This window comes from Sphaerodactylus townsendi, linkage group LG10 (genome assembly GCF_021028975.2).
Source record: "Sphaerodactylus townsendi isolate TG3544 linkage group LG10, MPM_Stown_v2.3, whole genome shotgun sequence".
Taxonomy (NCBI): domain Eukaryota; kingdom Metazoa; phylum Chordata; class Lepidosauria; order Squamata; family Sphaerodactylidae; genus Sphaerodactylus; species Sphaerodactylus townsendi.
In genome coordinates this window covers 85127741-85146086 of record NC_059434.1, presented here as the reverse complement: position 1 = coordinate 85146086, position 18346 = coordinate 85127741, and the positions used below count along the sequence as shown (strand labels likewise).

Sequence of the window (18346 nt, the reverse complement as noted above, 5' to 3'; positions counted from 1 at the left end):
AGCAGCAGTGGCGTAGGAGGTTAAGAGCTCGTGTATCTAATCTGGAGGAACCGGGTTTGATTCCCAGCTCTGCCGCCTGAGCTGTGGAGGCTTCTCTGGGGAATTCAGATGAGCCTGGGCACTCCCACACACTTAGCTAGGGTGCACTCCTTGGCTAGTCACAGCTCTCTGAGCCTCCTCTCAGCTCCCACCCCACCTGGCTACAGGGTGCTTGAGGTTGTGAGGGGGGAAGGGCAAGGAGATTGTAAGCCCCTTTGAATCTCCTGCAGGAGAGAAAGGTGGGGTATAAATCCAAACTCCTCCTCCTCCTCCTCCTCCTCCTCCTCCTCTTCTTCTTCTTCTTCTTCTTCTTCTTCTTCTTCTTCTTCTTCTACTTCTACTTCTACTTCTACTTCTACTTCTTCTTCTACTACTACTATAACAATAGTACAATTTTACCGCATCAAATTAGTGGCAGTCCAGTCATTTGGTGGGATGTCTTGGCAAGGAACATACCATCAACCTGTTGTAAAGGAGCCAGCGTGGCGTAGTGGTTAAGAGCAGGTGCGTTCTAATCTGGAGAACCGGGTTTGATTCCCTGCTCTGCCACTTGAGCTGTGGAGGCTTATCTGGTGAACTAGCGGTGTTTCCGCACTCCTGCATTCCTAATGGATAACCTTGGACCAGTCACAGTTTTCTCAGAACTCTCTCAGCCCCACCGACTTCACAAGGTATCTGCTGTGGGAAGAGGAAGGGAAAGGAGCTTGTAAGCCACCTTGAGTCTCCTTACAGGAGAGAAAGGTGGGATATAAATCCAAACTCCTCCTACTCCTCCTACTCCTCTTCTTTTCTTCCTCTTCTTCTTCTTCTTCTTCTTCTTCTTCTTCAGTTGCCAACTCTAGGTTTTGAAATTCCTGGAGATTTGAGTGGTGGAACTTAGGAAGTGAGGATGAGGAGGGGAGAGATTTCAGCAGGGAATAATGTCACAGAGGTCACCTTCTGAAACTGTCATTTTCTCCAGAGGGACAGATCTTTTGTGACTGGAGATCAGCTTTAATTCCAGAAAAATCTCCAGCTCCTACCTGGATCCAAGCCAGCACCTCTATGGCTAACGGTCCTGTCATACCACTATCTCTAATATTCAATACACACTTCAACAATTAGAATATAAGCTTCTATACTGTGTTAAACTTGACAACATAAACAATATGTACACAGGCTTATTACTATGTGATAATTTATGCAAAGATTCCTAAACCAAATTGCCCCTCTGAAAAGAGCTCACAGCAAGAAACTAGCATAAACAATATGTACGTGGGCTGTCATTCCCTGGTTGTTGAATGACTTCATGAAACCCTCACGGTGGCCTGTTATCCTGTGTGATGTTAAGAAATAATTATTGTCAAAACATATTTCAGAAACAATATAATAACATCACCAAGTGAATGGAATGAAACCTACTCGTAACTTTCAAAAAAAATCCTTTCCCAAAAAGGCTACAAAACATCTTTAAGGTTCAATGTATTGTCGAAGGCTGGGCTTCACGTGTCGGGATTGTCATTGGTGTTGTGTGGTTTCTCGAGAGTGGATGGTTTGTTCCAGTAATTCTAGTATTCTGTTGGGCCTGATGCTACTGTCAGATTCAGGGCTGGCATCTTCAGAAGATCCTCTGAAGATGCCAGCCGCAGATGCAGGCGAAACGTCAGGAGAGAAGGCTGCTAGAACACGGCCACACAGCCCGGAAACCACACAGCACCCCAATCCTTAAGGTTTGTTTATGCACCGCTGTATAAGAACTGGCTCTCGTATAAACCAAAAATGCATCAAGATCGTATCACTAGACGAGTTTGCTATTGTGGAAACACCCCTAAAAGAAAAATATAAAGAAAAGGAGAAGTATCAGGATAGAGACTGTGGCTCAGTGGTGTCCCGCCCAGGGGACATATGGGGTCAAATGTCACATGGGAGGTGGATCATCGCCCCCCTCCTCCCCCCCAGGTTCATACACTAACTTCAAAACCTGGTGCAAAAAAAGTTTGGTCATGGTGCGGGAGTGTGGCTGCCCATACGGGGGTTGCCCATACCAGGGGAGGTAGGGGTGGTGGAAGACTCAGATTTTGCACCGGGCTACATTTTTCCTAGATACGCCTCTGCTCTGGCTTGGTGCTCTGATGTGGTCCCAATACGTTCTATTGAAAGCAACTGTTGCCCTGGGCTATCTAGTTAAATGAATGAAGCTTAATCACTCATTAGCAAACCCTCTCACTAGTAAAAGTGCCGTGTCAAACAAAAAAGAGAATGCTCAGCTCAGGAGAAGAGTGTCCAATTCACAAAAAGCCAGAGTAGTAAAAGAAGAAGAAGAGTTTGGATTTATATCCCCCCTTTCTCTCCTGCAGGAGACTCAAAGGGGCTTACAATCTCCTTGCCCTTCCCCCTTCACAACAAACACCCTGTGAGGTAGGTGGGACTGAGAGAGCTCCGAGAAGCTGTGGCTAGCCCAAGGTCACCCAGCTGGCATGTGTGTAGGAGTGCACAGGCTAATCTGAATTCCCCAGATAAGCCTCCACAACTCAGGCGGCAGAGCTGGGAATCAAACCCGGTTCCTCCAGATTAGATACACGAGCTCTTAACCTCCTATGCCACTGCTGCTCCTGAGTAGGAGCATAAGAACATAAGAACATAAGAAGAAGCCAGCTGGATCAGACCAGAGTCCATCTAGTCCAGCACTCTGCTACTCGCAGTGGCCCACCAGGTGCCTTTGGGAGCTCACGTGCAGGATGTGAACGCAATGGCCTTCTGCGGCTGTTGCTCCCGATCACCTGGTCTGTTAAGGCATTTGCAATCTGAGATCAAGGCGGATCAAGATTGGTAGCCATAAATCGACTTCTCCTCCATAAATCTGTCCAAGCCCCTTTGAAAGCTATCCAGGTGCGTGGCCATCACCACCTCCTGTGGCAGCATATTCCAAACAACAATCACACGTTGCGTGAAGAAGTGTTTTCTTTTATTAGTCCTAATTCTTCCCCCCAGCATTTTCAATGAATGCCCCCTGGTTCTAGTATTGTGAGAAAGAGAGAAAAAATTTCTCTCTGGTCCACATTTTCTACCCCATGCATAATTTTATAGACTCTCCCCAATCATATTCCCCTCAGCCGCCTCCTCCAAACTAAAGAGTCCTAAACGCTGCAGCCTCTCCTCATAGGGAAGGTGCTCCAGTCCCTCAATCATCCTTGTTGCCCTTCTCTGCACTTTTTCTATCTCCTCAATATCCTTTTTGAGATGCAATGACCAGAACTGGACACAGTGATTCCGGCGCGGCTTCAGCACTACTACTGCTTTATATAAGGGCATGACAATCTTTGCAGTTTTATTATCAATTCCTTTTTTATTATCAATTCCTTATCAATTGAGTAGTCCAAACTTTGAGTAGAGTTTGGAGTAGAGTTTGGAGTAGTTTGGAGTAGAGTATGCTGAGTAGTCCAAACTCTGGTTGAGTCCAACATCCTATCTGGAGGCTGGCAGTTGTAACCAGCGGCAGACATCTAATTGCATTGTTTAAGTTGTTAAATATGGATTGCGGTTTCCCTTTGGGCAGCACAGCTAAATCAATGATGCTGTCGATCGATAACAGGATTATTAATCAATTCACGCTGTCAAAGTGTCATCTCTCCAATACATCACCCATGCAAAATAGAACTGGATTATCCATAAATATGGAGATAAATCTATTCAGTAAATCACAGATGTACCGTTTGCACCGAAATCGTGAAGGGGTGGGGCCCTCCTGTACAAAAAGAGAGACGTGAAGACCCGAGCCAGAAACCTCCTCCTGGCCACCAGTGAGAACCACAACCGCCTGCAGGCCCATTCATAGTACGGCTGCCAGCTATGGGCTGGGAAATTCCTTGTGGTTTTTGAGAGGAGCCAGGAAATAATAGCGTTTGGGAAGCGGAAGAACCTCAGCAGGGTATAACACCATGTTGTCCTCCCTCCAAAGCAATCAAAATACCAAAGGCACTAAACCTCGACTGTGTAACAGTCACAATTTATCCAATTGTAACTAAATTTTCAAAGCAGATAAACATACAAGTGTCAACGTACAAGTGAAACAACAAGCAGCATGTTTAGCCTGGAGAAGCGAAGGTTACGAGGGGGACATGATGGCCCTGTTTAAATATTTGAAGGGATGCCGTGTCGAAGAGGGAACAAGCTTGTTTTCTGCTGCCTCGGAGACTAGAACACGAAGTAATGGATTCAAGGTGGAGGAAAAGAGACTCCACCTAAACATTAGGAAGAACTTTCAGACTCTCAGGGCTGTTCAACAGTGGAATGCACTTCCTTGGAGGGTGGTGGAGTCTCCTTCTTTGGAGGTTTTTAAAAGAGGCTGGATGAAGATATGTCGGGAGTGCTTTGATCCTGTGTTCCTGCATTGCAGGGGGTTGGACTTGATGGGCCTTGGGGTCTCTTCCAACTCTATGATTCTAAGCCTTTACAATGTCCAAACACAGGGTCTCAACGTTGAGATGGCACAACAGTCCAAAGCGGCTTTCCTCAGCATATATATTGCACTAGTATATATTGCATTCCTTATTTCTGGAACAACCGCATGCATTTAGTAATGAATCTGCCTTGGAGTGTTCCATACCAGCCCAGCTAAAAAGCACAAAGTGAATAGTTATTCCACGAAAACAGGTATATACCCAGGATCTCGTTCTGGATTGTATTTCCTATAAGCTTGAGAAATACCGGAAAAAATTGGTAAAATTCAGATTCGGCATGATTCGGCTGTAACATTATCTGCATAGCTGAATCAGCCGAATCCCTGATTCGGTATACTTGAATTCATTTACCGAAATTTATTTACCGAATGTATTTACTGAAAAATTCAGGTTTGTTAGCATTTTTGGCATTTTTAATGTTTTTGGCCTATCGGGAGCACATATTTTAAACTAGTGGTACCAAAATTTCAGGGTATCTTCAGGAGACTCTTCTGATGATACCACCCAGCTTTTTGTAACCCACAAAAGGGGTGCCCCATCCCGCATTGTTTCCAATGGGAGATAATAGGAGATGGGGGCTACCTAATTTCCTAACACTGCACAGTTGACTGTTGTGCCCTCCTGACTTTAAGACTCTCTGGACATTAGCAAGGACTTATGTTTGTTGCTGGCTTTGCTACCTTCTGTTTCACTAATAAGAGTAAGAGTGGCAGACTCTAATCTAGAGAACAGGGTTTGAGTCCTCCCTCCTCCCCACGAGTGGCAGACTCTAATCTGGTGAACTGAGTTTGTTTCCCCACTCCTCCACATGAAGCCTGCTGGGTGACCTTGGGCCAGTCCCAGTTCTTCAGAACTCTCTCAGCCCCACCTGCCTCACAAGATGTCTGTTCTGGGGTGAGGAAGGGAAGGAGTTTGTAAAATGCTTTGAGACTCCTTAAAGGTTGAGAAAAGCAGGGTGTAAAAACCCACTTCCTTCTACCTTGAAATCCAATTTGAACACGACTGCGGCTTCATTACCAATGAAAATCCACTTCCCTCAAGAAGCGGTGTAGACATGTGTCTTGAACAGGCTGTTAAGCACCGACTTTCCATCTTGGTGTCAGCCATCCCAGCGGAGACACAACTGTGATGCGGCGCACACACCCATGATCAGGATCACAAACCGGAAACGGTGTTTCACATATTCCTGCAGCAATGCGGAGCCTGGCTGTGGGGAAGCATTTTTCTGACAGCCACCACGGTGCCGCGTCTGTAACATCTAAATTGGGCCCTATTTGAACCACAGCTTGTCCCTACTGAATTCCCTCTGCCTCTGAAGTGTCAGATAACACGTCAAACAAGCATAGGTTGTAATTAAGTGTGTGTTATTCAAGAAGGAGCATCATGCCGCTGTTGACAGGCCAAGCATACAGAACAGAAAGAACCGGGGAGCTGAATTCCGCATGGATTTTCTTCTGTATACGCAGGGGACGAGGGAGGTTGTTGCGGGCTGTCCCATTCCCACATCTAAAAACCATGACCATGTCTTCATTGGGTGTGGTGTTCATGTACTCTGGAAATTGTGGGGTTTGTACACTGGCTGTGAAAAAAATATGCCATCCAGGGAAACCCCAGTGCATGTGGGTATCTAATTATCATAGAATCGTAAAGTTGGAAGCAGAGGTGGGATCCAGCAGGTTCTCACAGGTTCCCGAGAGTAGGTTACTAATTATTTGTGTGTGCCGAGAGGGGGTTACTAATTGGTGATTTTGCCACATGATTTTTGCCTTAGTTACGCCCCTCCTCCACTCCTCAGCAGTAGCGCGCAGAATTTGAAGCAGTCTAGCAGGAGGTGCACCGGGCGCATGTGCAGCAGCCTGGGCGCCTGGCATGCATTCATTTCTCTGCCCAAGGACTCTGCAGTGCAGCGGCTGCGCCCTTGCCACAGCCCCCCCTTCAGCAAATGCTCCACCCCCCTGGAATGTGCTCCTGCCACTGGCCTGGCCGTATTCTCCTCGGCCCAGCCCCATTGGCGCTACGCCACTGTTTGAATCCCACCATCATGGGAACCTGTTACTTAATTTTTTGGATCCCACCACTGGTTGGAAGAGACCCCAAGGGCTATCAAGTCCAACCCCCTGCAATGCAGGAGAACACAATCAAAGCACTCCTGACAGATGGCCATCCTGCCTCTATTTCAAAACCTCCAAAGAAGGAGACTCCACCACACTCTGAGGTAGTGCATTCCACTGTCAAACAACCCTGACTGTCAGGAAGTTTTTCCAGAGGTTTAGATGGAAAGGTTGGAAAAATCAGATTCAGGGCCTTCTCATCCTTAGCCGAGATGTACATGCATTGAGCATATTTTGAAATAAAAGTCACTTTTTGATGATGTCACCTGACTTTCCCTTCCATCCTGCCAACTGTCCGTCACATTTAGGTTGGCATTTTTGGAAAAAGCAGGAACTTTCAGCCTGCCCCCTCAAAAAATAAAATTCCACATGGGTGGTATCCAAATATTCTTGTCCAGCCCACCAGTCATGGTAAATGTTGAATGTTCAGGAAAACAGAAATTGTCTGCCTTGACGCAGAAAGTCCCTCTAGGTTTTTCAAATGTTGTCGGATGTTGTTCTCCGTGACCTTCAGTCCCCTGTTCTGAGTCTGCATCATTTGGCCGTTGGTTGGCATGACAACCCCTCAAAGCCCTTTTGAGCTCAGTATGGGCCTTTCAAGCTCAGATAAGGCAGCCAAGTTAGACAGACAGACAGACAGACAGACAGACAGACAGACGGATTCCTTGATAATGCCCATTGGGCAAGGTGGGCAGCTGCCCAGGGCATCACCTTGTGGGGGGCATCAAAATGCTGGGTTCGTTTTTGGGTATTTTAGTGGTTTTCCATTTTTGGCCTGCAGGGGGCGCAGTTTTTGGGCTAGCGGCACCAAAATTTCAGCGTATCATCAGGAGACTGTCCTTATGCTACCCCCCAAGTTTGGTGAGGTTTGGTTCAGGGAGTCCAAAGTTATGGATCCCAAAAGTGGTGCCTCTATCCCCCATTGTTTCCAATGGGAGCTAATAGGAGATGGGGGCTACAGTTTTGAGGGTCCATAACTTTGGCCCCCCTGAACCAAACTGCACCAAACTTGGTATCATTAGGGCACTCCTTTCCTCTCGATGAGACTCTCTGAAGCTTTGAGATTGTGCTCTTCAGAAATGTGTTTCTTCTATTGCCTGTATCAACCTAGTTCCCATTGACAGCAATGCAGAAAACTCAATGCAGAACAAAGATTCTGGGGCAAATTTCTAGGATATTCCTGCAGGGGGTGCATTTTTTGATGTATCTGCACCAAAATTTCAGGGTATCATCTGGAGATGATGGCACCCCCCAAGTTTGGTGCAGTTTGGTTCAGGGGGTCCAAAGTTATGGACCCTCAAAGGGTAGCCCCCATCTCCTTAGCAAAGAATGGGGGATGGGGCACCCCCTTTGAGGGTCCATAACTTTGGACCCCCTAAACCAAACTACACCAAACTTTGAGGGTACTATAAGGACAGTTTTGGTGCCGATACATCCACAAATGCCTTTTGGTGCCGATACATCCACAAATGCGCCCCCTACAGGAACATCCCAGAAATTTGCCCAAGAATCTTTGTTCTGCATTGAGTTTTCTGTATTGCTGTCCATGGGGGTTGCAGGCTGGAGGGGGGGACATTTCTGAAGGCACAGTCTCAAAACTTTCAGGGTCTCATCAGGAGACTGCCCCCCAGGTTTGGTGCAGTTTGGTTCAGGGGGGGCAAAGTTATGGACCCTCAAAACTGTAGCCCCCATCTCCTATTAGCTCCCATTGGAAACAATGGGGGATGGGGCACCCCCTTTGGGAGTCCATAACTTTGGACTCCGTGAACCAAACTGCACCAAACTTGGGGGGTAGCATAAGGACAGTCTCCTGATGATATACTGCAATTTTGGTGCTGATATGTCTAAACATGCACCCCCTGCAGGCACCAATGTCCTGGTGCAAAAAAAAAATTGGTCGTGGTGGAGTGGCCGCCCATGGTGGGGGGGCATCAAACTCAGGTTTTGCCCAGGGCTACAGTTTGCCCAGGGCTGCCTCATTACGCCCCTGACGTGCACATATATTTAGACAGACAGGCAGGCAGGCAGGCAGGCAGGCAGGCAGGCAGGCAGGCAGGCAGACAGACAGACGAGATGATAGATAGATAGATAGATAGATAGATAGATAGATAGATAGATAGATAGATAGATAGATAGATAGATAGATAGATAGATAGATAGATAGATAGATAGATAGATAGATAGATAGATAGATAGATAGATAGATAGATAGATAGATAGATAGATAGATAGATAGATAGATAGATAGATAGATAGATAGATAGAGAGAGAGAGGGAGAGAGGGAGAGAGAGAGAGAGAGAGAGAGAGACAGAGACAGAGACAGAGACAGAGACAGAGACAGAGACACAGACAGAGACACAGACAGACAGACAGACAGACAGACAGACAGACAGACAGACAGACAGACAGACAGACAGACAGATTCCTTGATAAGGAATCCAGTATATCCACATAGATATGGAAGCCTGCACCACCAGAATTTCTTGTAGCATATTTCTTAGGTCCTCCCCCAGGGTGGCAATCCGTAGAGGTGTAGTGGCTAAGAGTGGTGGATTCTAATTTGGAGAACCAGGTTCGATTCCCCACTCCTCCACATGAAGGCTGTTGGGTGACCTTGGGCCAGTCACAGTCCTCTCTGAACTCTCTCAGCCCCGCCCACCTCGCAAAGTGTCTGTTGTGGAGAGAGGAAGCGAAGGAGTTTGTAAGCCGCTTTGAGATTCCTGACAGTTGAGGAAAACAGGGTAGGACTGCAAACTCTTCTTCTTCTTCACCCTCAAATAGAAAGATCTAGCCAATGAGTGGCTTCTGCTTCAAGAAAACCCAAGGAAACCATGCCTTAGATCCGTGGTGGCGAACCTTTGGCACTCCAGATGTCATGGACTACAATTCCCATCAGCCCCTGCCAGCATGGCCACTATCCTGGCAGGGGCTGATGGGCATTGTAGTCCATGACATCTGGAGTGCCAAAGGTTTGCCACCACTGCCTTAGATCAGTGGTTCCCAACCGCTTTTTCACTGGCATATCCCTTGACAATCCATTTCCTTAAAATTGTACCCCCATATTAGCAAACCCATTATGTAATTTTTTCCCACATACCCCCATACGTTCTAGTGCATAGCCCTGGAGATAAACGTACCCCAGGCTGGGAACCGCTGTCTTAAGACACAAACATTAAAACTTCCCGACAAAGAGGAAAGCAAACCAGTGATGCCGCTGCCTCGCAGACATCCCTGTTTTATTTGACTTTAACCCGATTCCCGTGAGGGGGAGCTTGTCAGCAAGATGATTATTTGTGCATCCTCTTCAATCGTTAATGCTCATAAGAGCTTCCTAGTTAATATATTGAATCCATGCCGACGTGTTGATAAATATTCCATCCCCTCTGCGTTAGCAGAAATGATCGTCTCAAACCAGATTCGACCTGATTCAGACTTAGCGGTGCTCACCAACTCCGCTCAGAATGAGAGGGGGAGTTGGGAGACAGCGTGGTGTAGTGGTTAAGGATGGTGGGCTCTAATCTGGAGAACCGGGTTCGATTTCCCACTCCTCTACATGAGGAGGTGGACTCTTATCTGGTGAATTAGGTTTGTTTCCCTGCTCTTCTACATGAAGCCTGCTGGGTGATCTTGAGCCAGTCACAGTTCTCTCAGAACTCTCTCAGCCCCACCTACCTCACAAAGGATCTGTTGTGGGGAGAGGAAAGGAAAAGGAATCTGTAAGCTCAGGAGAGAAAGACAGGATATGCATCTTCTTCTCTTTAACGAATTGTTAGCTACCCAAAGGCAGAAATGCCACCAAATTTATCAAAAGTGAAATTTCGGGATGAATTTCGAGGTTCCTCTTTCGGTAAAATGTTGGACCCGCAGAGAAGCATCTTGGCCAAGCCAGTGTCCAAGCAGAGGAAGGGGAAAGGGTACCCTTTACTGGGAATTCACTCAAGAGGACAACTCAAGTTTCACACTGATGATCAGACCGTCCATATTTTTCATTCCAGAAAGCAAACAGATAATTTCCCTTTCCTGACTTGAGAGCCGTATTATGGCTGGGATCATGGGCTCAGGGGCTCATATTAGAAATTTGTCCCAAAATTTGTCCCCTCCGTCTCCCTCCGGTTCCCCCCAGGGTAAGTGGACCATGACCAGATGCCGGGCCCTACCCATTGGTCTGATCCAGCAGGCTTCTGCTTCTGTGCCCTGTTGCTTGCCCTCCAGAGTTCCCTGGTTGGCCCCTGTGTGAGACAGGATGCTGGACTAGATGGACCACTGGTCTGATCCAGCAGAGCTCTTCTCATGTTTGAAGACCTGACCTGTATGCCCTGTTGTTGACCCTCCAGAGCAACTGGTTGGCCTTGGTGTGAGACAGGATGCTGAACTAGATGGAGTGCTCGTCTGATCCAGCAGGGTTCTTCTCGTGTTCTTATCAGGAGAAGACCTCAGCCTCTATGTTCTATTGTTGGCCCTCTAGAGGAATTGTCTGGCCTCATGTAAGACAGGATGCTGGACTAGATGGACCATTGGTCTGATCCAGCAGGGCTCTTCTCGTGTTTGAAGACCTGACCTGTATGCCCTGTTGTTGACCCTCCAGAGCAACTGGTTGGCCTTGGTGTGAGACAGGATGCTGAACTAGATGGAGTGCTTGTCTGATCCAGCAGGGTTCTTCTCGTGTTCTTATCAGGAGAAGACCTCAGTTGTATGTTCTATTGTTGGCCCTCTTGAGGAACTGTCTGGCCTCATGTAAGACAGGATGCTGGACTAGATGGACCATTGGTCTGATCCAGCAGAACTCTTCTCGTGTTTGAAGACCTGACCTGTATGCCCTGTTGTTGACCCTCCAGAGCAACTGGTTGGCCTTGGTGTGAGACAGGATGCTGAACTAGATGGAGTGCTTGTCTGATCCAGCAGGGTTCTTCTCGTGTTCTTATCAGGAGAAGACCTCAGCCTCTATGTTCTATTGTTGGCCCTCTAGAGGAACTGTCTGGCCTCATGTAAGACAGGATGCTGGACTAGATGGACCATTGGTCTGATCCAGCAGGGCTCTTCTTAGGTTCTTCTGATATATGCAGAAGACGGTGACCCTTTCCGCACGTCACCTAAAACATTTGCAGTATGTTTTTGATCCTGCCCCTTTACCACGTTTGTCCACACTCCCCCGCCCCTCCAAACGTTTCCTGGTCGCCATGAGGGTTTTTCCCTCTTTTGGGGGGTTATTTATAGAAACAATGCTTCACAGAGTCTTAGATTGTCTCTAGTAATGTGGGATTTATGTGTGTGTAGATTTCCCTGCACAGAAGAGAGAATGTGAGGGGGAGGAAGAAGTGAGAGAACAGCCAAAAATTATGAAAAATAAAGAGGTGGGGGCAAAAGATGAGAAAATATGGTGCCAAGGGGAAAGCTGAGCTGGGGCAGTGGTGGCGAACCTATGGCACAGGTGCCAGAGGTGGCACTCAGAGCCCTCTCTGTGGGCACGCACAGAGTCGCCCCCCTCCCCCACATCTAGGCTGACCTGGGCCTCTGGGCTCGATTATTACCATTAAACCTAAGACCTAGTTTTGGGGAAGCAGTGTAGGTAACCCTGTTAAGTGCTGTTAAACCCCACTGATTTTCATGCGAAGAACTAAAGCGTGACCTGGGAGTAAGCTCGGTTGCTGGCAATGGGGTTTGCTTCTCAGTAAACCCTCCTAGGGTCATGATTCACCCGTTGGAAGAGTTGCACGGTTGCTTCAAAGCAAAGCCACCAACTACCACTGTAGGGATGAGCCGCTGACCCAGCAGCACCGTAGGCAGAGCGCTGGCATGCTGGCCCAACTACGGCCTTCTGGTCGCACCCGCTCCCCCATCCCCCACCCCCCCGGTGAGTCACAGGTCATGAACTGCCTGGCTCACAGCCACCAGGTGTCCCAGACAAAGGGATAATGGGGCCCTTGCCCCCAGGTGTGGATTAGGCCCAGACACGGACGCTTCCTCCCGCACGTACCAGCCCGATGAGATCATGCATCACCTGATGATCTCCCGTTCTCCCGCTCTCCCGGCCTCCCGCCGATCCACCCCTTTGCCCGCCCCCAGAGAATCCCTAATAAAAGGTGCCAGGAACTAGCACGCGGGAGAGTTGCCAGGATCACGGACCCCCGCGCTCCCGCTGCTGGCTCTCTCCACCAGATGATATCTCCGCGTCTCGTCTCGTTCTTACGGTGACTCCGCGTGCACGACTACAACCACCAAGCTTACTCCCAAGTAATTTGTGCCTTGGAGCCAACCGTTTTTTCTAAACTAAAACCTCAGTATTCAGGTTAAATTGCCGTGTTGGCACTTTGCGATAAATAAATGGGTTTTGGGTTGCCATTTGGGCACTCGGTCTCGAAGAAGCCTGTTATCGTTGAGTTAGTATTAGGCGTTAGGCCGCATTCAGGAAAGATAGAACGTGTTTTCAAGCCAGCTTCCCTCGCTGTGCGATCTTTTTTAAAACGTTCTATCTTTCCTGGTGCCATTTTCCACACCTCTATGCCTTAGCTCAGCTTTCCCCTTGGAAGAATTGGTATAGAAGGGGTTTTCAGAAAGAACGTTTTCAGGCTGGAAATAGAACGTATCCAAAACCAAAGGTGGAAAAAAACAGTGCGGAACTCCACAGAGGGAATGTTTCATTTCCTGCCGGGAAACATTTTTAAAGTTGTGTGTGGAAAGGGCCGGCGTTAAGTTCTCCTAGTGTTATGATTTCCATCACGGACGTGACAGGAGGGGACCGGCCCATGTATAAAAACCGTCATAACGGCCACTTAAGTGTGATAATTAGAGCATTACAGCCCGAGACGGTATTTCATTCCTTCCGGCCACTAATTCTGGGCAAGTGCCGAGTTTTTAAGGAACCTCATAAAAAAACGTTAACTCTGGGAATCATAACTCTTGCCTTGTCAGGGCCGAGAGTGTTTTATGCGCCATGGAAATTAAACTGGGAGTAAAACAAGAGCACCCAAGCGTGGGACGGAAAATAGATGGATTAATAAAATGCCACCGGGGGCTGAAAGCAGAGGTACGAATGTCTGAGGAGGGAAAAAAAAATAGGTATGAATTATGACAGGGAGGAGAGAAAAAGTGGAACTGTGGAAGGGTGTTTCGGGGGCAGGAAGCTCTGAGATTTGCCCTTTTTTTATATCGGAGCAAGGTCTGTTGCGGAAAGAGGGGGAGTTCCGTCACCTGCCCTTTCCAAGACTCTGCTTCTTGCCCTTCATTGCCACAAACCCCTCAGAATGGGGATCCCCGACATGGTTTGGTTTGGTTTATTAGATTTGTATACCACCCTCCCTTGAAGGGCTCAGGGCGGCGAACAACAGCTGCAAAACGCAATATCAATGGCATCACATTAAATAACAATCACCACAAACATAACATCAATAAACTCACAATACTAGAACCCGGGGGCATCCATTGAAAATGCTGGGGGGAAGAATTAGGACTAATAAAAGGAAACACTTCTTCACGCAACGTGTGATCGGTGTTTGGAATATACTGCCACAGGAGGTGGTGATGGCCACTAACCTGGATAGCTTTAAAAGGGGCTTGGACAGATTTATGGAGGAGAAGTCGATCTATGGCTACCAATCTTGATTGATCTGAGATTGCAAATGCCTTAGCAGACCAGGTGCTCGGGAGCAACAGCCGCAGAAGGCCCTTGCTTTCACCTTCTGCACGTGAGCTCCCAAAGGCACCTGGTGGGCCACTGCGAGTAGCAGAGAGCTGGACTAGATGGACTCTGGTCTGATCCAGCTGGCTTGTTCTTATGTTCTTATGTTCTTAAACATAGAATAAATAACATAGAATTATAACATATCATTCTAATCTAACATAACATTTTAAACCTAGGATTATAACAGCAAACATCAGCATTATAGTATCATAACATCACATAACAGCAGGCGCGTGGCACCAAGGGAGTGGGGGGTACGCTGCACCAGGCGCGCACCAGTGCGGGGGGGTGGCGGGGCGTCTGGGGTGTGGTGGGCGTGGCGTGGCAGGGGCGCAGGATTTAGGCGTGCCCCAGGTGCAGTTCCTCCTTGCTTCGGCCCTGCATAACAGTATCAGTAATCATAACATAACATCATAAATTATATAAAGCAATAATACTCATAACAACAAACATCATTAGCAGCATAACAACGATAATGGGGTAGACGGCGACTTTCTTTTTCAATAACATACTACAAAACAACACAGTGACCCAAGAACTAACCCCCCCCCCATCAACTACAGCTATGTTAGCACAAAAGCCAAGCTTAATAATAAACCTAAATATACTCACTAACTCACTAACATTGTTCTTGGGGCACAGCTGTTGCCCAGCCAAGCTTCTGTTTTGGACATTGGAGATTTAGTTGGCTCTGCAGATTTTTTTAGACATGGACTTATTTTAGACAAATGCCACTATAGCAGAAGGATCTCCACTGTGTGACTGAAGGTAAGCGGTGGCGGCCATCTTGCAGCCGGCTCTGCCACCTGAAGCAGCCATTTTGTGGCTGACCTCACTAGCCTGTGTCATATTCCCAAAAAATCCCACAAGCGTGAAAAGGCTGGGGACCCTCGCTATAACTTGTCTGACTTACACTCCAGCACATACCGTGTTTCCCCAAAAATAAGACAGTGTCTTATATTAATTTTTGCTCCCAAAGATGTGCTATGTCTTATTTTCAGGGGATGTCTTATATTTCTGGTTTCTGTTCGTCAGGCATGCTTCCAAACAAAAACTTTGCTACGTCTTACTTTTGGGGGATGCCTTATATTTCGCACTTCAGCAAAACCTCTACTACATCTTATTTTCTGGGGATGTCTTATATTCGGGGAACAGGTAATATAACTTGTCTGACTTACACTCCAGCACATAGTATAACTTGTCTGACTTAACTTGTCTGACTTACACTCCAGCACATAAACTACCCATTCATGATACATCACACTTGGCTTGTGACGGCCTCACCTCCTCACCTTAATGTCATAGCAGATGTATCTTCATCTCCACCCCTGACTTTAGCCTGACCTTTCCTATCCTCCCTTTAAGAACTAAAGCTATACGGTTCTACCTTACGTCTACCTAACTGAGGTCACTGCCCCATGTAAGAGTCTTTTCAGCACTCATGGTTGTCACAATGACACCAATAAGGATCAACAAACTGAACCCCAAGTAGAACTCTCTGGTGCCTTGTACCTTGGGCGTCGTGGTGAAAAGTACTGGTATAAACACTGCGGCAGCTGTAGCAAACACGATTCACAAAAGCTGGGTGAAGCAATTTCAAGCTGTTATACTAGATCAGTGTTTTCCAACCTTTTTGACATCATGGTAACCTTGACTTCATATCTCACGGTACCCCTGCCATCCTCCCCCCCACCTTCCTCTCCCAGTTCCTCTGCTTGCCACCCGCCACCTTCCCCTCCCTGGGTGAAGGGAAGCACGGGGGGTGGGGGGAGTGGCTGCTGGCCTTGCGGCAGACCCTGCCCCCTGGGCCAGCTACATATCCTTGCTGGTGCCGGTGGGAGACACCGCAAAAGTGAGGGGGGCCGGTAGCATTGCCGCGGTACCCCTGGGAAATGCTCTCGGCACCCCAGGGTACCACGGAACCCTGGTTGGGAATTGCTGTACTAGATCATGGATGCCCAGCTGTTTTAAGCCTGCCAGCATCTTTGGAACAATGACACAGACAGCCAGGCACAGCCACAAAATGGCTGTCTTGAAATGGCCGCAGCAGGAGGCGGAGCCAGCCAAAGAATGGCTGCCTCAATGTACCTTCAGCCATACGGTAATTATTTTTGTGCCGTGGGGAATGCTGCTGCTATAGCCCCCTTTTAACAAATCTGCACAGTCAATCAGGTCTCCGATAGCCAATCAAAACCCTTGCTGGGCAAAAACCCCACTTGGCCCCTCCCACTTTCTCTGTGGCTTTACTTTAAAAAAAATCTCCATGCAGCCCAGCCTGCCCTCTTGCGATTCATTCCAATCTTTCTTCAAACTTAAGAGCTTGGAAAAAGTTGTTTCCGAGATCGCCTGTTTTCCTGCACGCAGCGCGCGCGCGCGCACACACACACACACACACTCACACACACAACAAAGAATTGATGGATGAGTCTCGGAGAGAAGAAGCGAGACAATACCAACTTGTTTTTTCACACTCGCTTCCTCCAGGGGCCGTAAAAGCTTCCAAGAAGCCATTTATACAATCAATTATCAAAGCCCGTGCCCTGGGAATTTGTGGAGCGTATTATTTACTCAACACCGAAGAACGCAAAGGTTGCATTTTGGGTACCTGCGTCTTTGCAAGCGGCGGGGAAATTGTCTGCAGATAAAAAGGAGGCCCATTGTTACATACACAATTACCCTGACTCAAGGACATCAACCAACACATGAAACAGGTCCGCCCTGCTACACCTGAAAATAGATGTCTCAAAAAAAGATCCCAAATCCAGGCCAAAAGGCCGATGGGTGGGGTGCGGTTCCTCCCTTTTTTTGCGCTTCCAAATCTATCAGTTGCCATATTTTATGGCAACAGGGATAGTTCAAAAGCTAGAAAACCTGAAAGCGAAGGTGTCTGAACGGGACTGTCAAGGTTATTAGAGCTAGAGTGATTTCAAGCTTTCCGCACTGACAGAGTTGTACTGGTTTCTATCTAGGTTCACCTCAGTGTATCCGCACTGCAACTGAGCTCAACGTTGTTTTGTCTCAGTCCCCCCCCCCCCCAGAACTGCGACATCCCTGTCGCAGTTATGAACTGCACCTTTCTGCTGTAACGATGGTTTATACCTCGGCCAAGTTTCGGCGCGGACGATTGAAACGGCACTTCATCCGCTCAACCGTAACTCAGGCTACTCGCTTTTGTGGGGAGAGTCGCATGGCATGTAAACTGTAAAATGTAAAAAAACTGTAAAAGAAGAAGAACGCCCCGCTTTCCGCCGTGGGTAAACACAAGCTCCGCAATCACGCATCGAGGAGTGAAACAGGCACCAAGCAGATGAGATTCCCGCCCCACTTAGCTCTGGTTCCAGGGGGCCAAGTAAGTTAAGCCAAGCGTGACAGCCTTCGCTGAATCACCCCCCACTGAAGGGAACCGAGTCGACCTTAGCTCCCTTCTGTAGTGCGGAAAGCCCCCAAGAGTGTGAAGATCATGGATACTGTTCCGACTTTAACATGCAAAATTGGCCGCACAGCCTCAATTTGCCTTGGAGACGTGCAGGACTCACACCTCCCCTTGATATCACTGTTCAAAATGAGGGCATCGTTGTCTCTGCTTTTAGTATTTTAAAGGAGGAAAGGGGCACCTTTTAAAAACTCACCATCTTCCCTATAAAATGAGAAGTTTCCATGGGGGACTCAGTTCTCTTGCAAGAATGGATATAAATTACAGGTGGAAGCCTTTAGGTACGGGCTGAAAGGGCTCCTGGAAATGGTGCGGCCTCTTGCCAGTGCGCGTGCCTTCCCAAGGAGTTGAGCAGGGGGCTGGGCGAGAAGGGCTCTAGGACACCCTCTGACTCTATGGCCCCTTCCGCACACGCAAAATAATGCGTTTTCAAACCACTTTCACAACTGTTTGCAAGTGGATTTTGCTATTCCACACAGCTTCAAAGAGCACTGAAAGTTTGAAAGTGCATTATTCTGCATGTGTGGAATGAGCCTCAGATTCTATCTGCCCAAACCTGTTGCCATTCCATTCAACTGGGCTACTATTCCCCATGGTTTGTAACAGAGGCAGACAGTGCAAGATGTGTGCAAGGCGCAAGGCAAG

At 47.8% G+C, this 18346-nt stretch overlaps 1 protein-coding gene across 1 annotated transcript in view; it reads left to right on the top strand.

Annotated features, from left to right (window-relative positions):
- GFRA4 (GDNF family receptor alpha 4) overlaps nt 1-18346 on the top strand; it is a 157804-nt gene that overhangs the window by 105005 nt on the left and 34453 nt on the right. The window lies entirely within an intron of this gene.